This window comes from Myotis brandtii, unplaced genomic scaffold (assembly GCF_000412655.1).
Source record: "Myotis brandtii unplaced genomic scaffold, ASM41265v1 scaffold36, whole genome shotgun sequence".
NCBI lineage: Eukaryota > Metazoa > Chordata > Mammalia > Chiroptera > Vespertilionidae > Myotis > Myotis brandtii.
In genome coordinates, this window is record NW_005363836.1 from 1,132,993 (window position 1) to 1,136,709 (window position 3,717).

The 3,717-nt window shown below is 42.1% G+C and overlaps 1 protein-coding gene across 5 annotated transcripts in view; it reads right to left on the reverse strand.

Annotated features, from left to right (window-relative positions):
• PTGER3 (prostaglandin E receptor 3 (subtype EP3)) overlaps positions 1-3,717 on the reverse strand; it is a 119,903-nt gene that overhangs the window by 44,536 nt on the left and 71,650 nt on the right. The gene's annotated exons all lie outside the window — the stretch shown is intronic.

Here is a 3,717-nt window from a genome sequence, read left to right on the forward strand (position 1 = left end):
ACGATTACTCATTTATTTCAGTCCTTTCTATTCAGCATGTCTCTATCGAAATAAACCTACGTTTCTATGAAAATTGAAGCTTTTGTTGTTTTGAACTTGACTTTTGGACCGAATTATTTTCCTGTGGCAATAGTGGGGAAAAGGATTGAAATATGAGTGGTCACACTACTGCATCTGAACACAGCCCAGTTGTTTGGTCTACTGCCATGGCTTGGTGGCTGCTAGGCTGTCTGTGGTTTGGCTGAGAATGTCTGATGCCTGTGTTCCTAAAGCCACTCCGCCCCGTCTGGTGATCACTGTGCTGGTTTAGCTGTGAGGTTTCTTCCAGGATGACCCAGGTGCACCACAGATTGTAGCTACTCATTAGCAGAGTTCCTTCTGCTCGCCCCACATCAGCTAATTTCTCCCCATCTACTGAACTGCTGAGGGGTATAGCGGTCTATTCCGAATTTCAATGCCAAATTTGTAACATATTATATAGGCTTGCTGGATTCCTGAGGAATACAGAGAAAACTATTCAGTAAGTACTTACCTCCTAACACCTCGAATTACCGGTGCCCTTATTACAGATCATCCTGCCCCCACAGCTATCCCTGCCCTCGCCTGCCTTTCTGTTAGTTGGCTCCATTCCATCCACCTTCAAATAGTCACACGCCTCCTTATCTTGGGAAGTGAAATACACAGAAACACCTGTGCTTGACTGCTTTATTCTTCCCCTTCCCGAAAGTGTGGCCCAACTCCTCGCCTTCCTTTACTACCAGCTTCTCTACGTGCCGCATCTGCTCTTCCTGTTTCCTCTCCCCTCAACTCCCTCCTAAATAATAATCCAAATTATAAAGTACTTTCTTTTTTCCAGGCATTGTTCTAAATATTTAACAAATAGTAATTTCTTTTATTCTTTCAGGTTGGTACTAGGATCATCTCCTCTGGACAGATGGGAAAACTGAGGCACAGAGAGGTTGAGTAACTTGGCCAGGGCGATCCACTGGTACGTAGCAGAGCTTGGATTCAAATGCAGGCAGTCTGGTTGAGAATGTGTGCCGACAACACTTGACACTTCCGCACTGTCCCCACCTCCTTGCAACTGGATTTTGTCCCCATGACAGTAAAACTAGGCTCTTGGAAATGTTAGGTATTTACTGTCGGCTCTGATACTGCAATACTGATGCTAGATACACCTGCACTGCATGTGAAGATCTAATATTTGCAAGATTGTCCCTCTCTTGTTATACAAGATAACAAAACTTCATTAATCTGGAATGAACAAATCATTCTGATGAGGGCTGAACTAAAATTTATACTTTTATGATCTATGTTCTATGAAAAAGGGGTTACTTGGTCAAGGTAATAAGTAAACCATATGAATCAGCAGAGGCATAATTTGACTTACCCTAGGGGGGATAGGAATACTTTTAGAATGTTTAAATGCAAATTTAGCTTTCTGATGCCAAAAGAGTTTTGCCTGCTCCAGACAATAACATATATTCTGTACTTCTTGATTCCTGCCTTGAAGCAATGTGCAATCTAGAAGGGAAACTATTGAGATAATAGGAAAATGGCAGAAAATGGCATGTAATCATGCTCTGGAGCATAAATGGTGACTTTTGCCATCATCTAATTTGTTGGAATTTGCAAAGCATGTCCCGAGAGCTGGAGAGTTCTCAGGCACCATGCCAGCTGTCACCAAGAGGGTGGTGAGCCCTGCAAGAGTAAAAAAAAACTGCACCTTTTCAAGCTGAAAGGTGTCTTAGAGATCATGCAATCCACTCATTTATGGAGGAGGCTACAAGGGCAAGGTTATTTTTTACAGTCACAAAGCTAGTTGGCAGCAAATTCTTGTCTGGAATTCTGCTTCCTTATATTTTTCCTTATTTGTGTTCCATCATGAGACCCAATAGTTAATCTGTAGACTTGATCCACTTGTAATCACCCCTAGAGTAATACAGTTATTCAGTAAACATTTATTGAGAGAGAGAGACAGAGAGGTGGATAAATGAGCAGAGTGAACAAACATTTATTGAGAGAGACAGACAGAGAGAGACAGAGAGGTGGATAAATGAGCAGAGTGAAAAACGAAGATAGGTGAATGTGACCTGGCAGTTAAACCAGGCAGTGCATGAACTCCATGGGGACAGAGATTTTGATCTGTTCTTATTCACAATGCATTGCACCCTTATTGACCAGATCAGGCCTGCCACAATGCAGCATAATTACTACTTCATATTTTAAGGAACAGTTTCCTTGTGTTTTTACCTAGAGTGTCTGTAAGTGGGTGGATATTATTCCCATTTCATAGGTAAAAAGCATTAAAACTCTGAGGAGTTAATGTTTTGCTCATCTAGACCTAGAATCAAGACTAGAAATTAGGCCTTTGCCTCCTAATCCATTACCTAACTGTAAAAATATCTATTGCTTTCTAACTAAAACAATCAATTAGCTTATTATTCTGTATAAGGGATAAAGATAGACATGCAACCTTCAGCAAACCCTAAAGAAATGCATATGGCTGGCATCATTTCTGCCCCGGGTCCTGCTATCTCACACTAACTACAAGCGCTTCTTATGCTTCAGAACATGTCTTCCCTTCTTTGCTTTCTTCTCAGAGAAAGAAGAGTGGTAGCGAGTGCCTCTTCTAATGAGGGTCTTGATGGCTCTCCATGAGACTCTGAGCCGTTACAACAATAAAGGCTCTAATGTCTTACAACCTTCTCCTCAGTAGACCATCATCTTTTACAGCATTATTGTCCAAAATGACTGCACTGTAACCAGACTGTGTGGCCTGCCATACTTCTATTTAAATCCTTGTCTTTTTAAGGCATCCTACCTTTTCCCCCTTCTAAAACATTAAAATATATTCCAAAGAGAACAAACCTTAAATACAGTTAACACTGGTTTCCTCACAATAGGACAGATGGTAGAAACCCTAAGAATTTAGAGAAAGGGGAAATAAAGTGATTAGGGAAGGTGGGGGGATGAGGTTTCATAAAGAGGTACAGGGTGTGAAGAGAACTGGTAGGAGGAGGGTGAAGCTTGAGCAAAGACGGAGGTCTGAACAAGCAAGAGTCAGAGAGAGAAACAGAGCAAAGATGGAGGCCTGAACAAGCAAGAGTCAGAGAGAGAAACAGAGCAAAGACGGAGGTCTGAACTGAGACTGGGTAGAGCTGGGCATCAACTGGGGCAGCAGAACTATGACCACACTCAGACGCGTCTAAGACGTTGACACAATTTGGGGGGATTACAAACTAAGGATTAGTAGCCAAAACCCGGATGCAGGAGGAAGGGTCCAATATTAAAAATGCCTTCTGGGAAGGGCATCCCAGACCCCACCGACAGCAGTAGCTGCTCCAGGCTCTGGCTCCCATGGAACACTGTCTGCACCTCCACTGCAACTCTCACCATTCCTGGCACCTCTGCTCTCATGTGTGGCTCCCAGGAGATTCTGAGAAGCTTGAATATCAACATTAATATGTAAGTCATCCCATGAATTGTCTTTATTTCATCCTACAAAGTAACGGGGTTTGGGGATGTTTTCCCTTCAAAATTCTGACCAACATTATAGAAATGAAATAACAGTTTCTCAATACCCTAAAAGTCTCGCTAGTCTTTTATGGGGAATATACAGAGGCAGGGGTATTTTGACTGTAAAATGCTTCTCTGTAAGAAAGTCTGTAACAGTTTCTTCCATGGCATTTGGTAACATGTTTAGATACTATACTT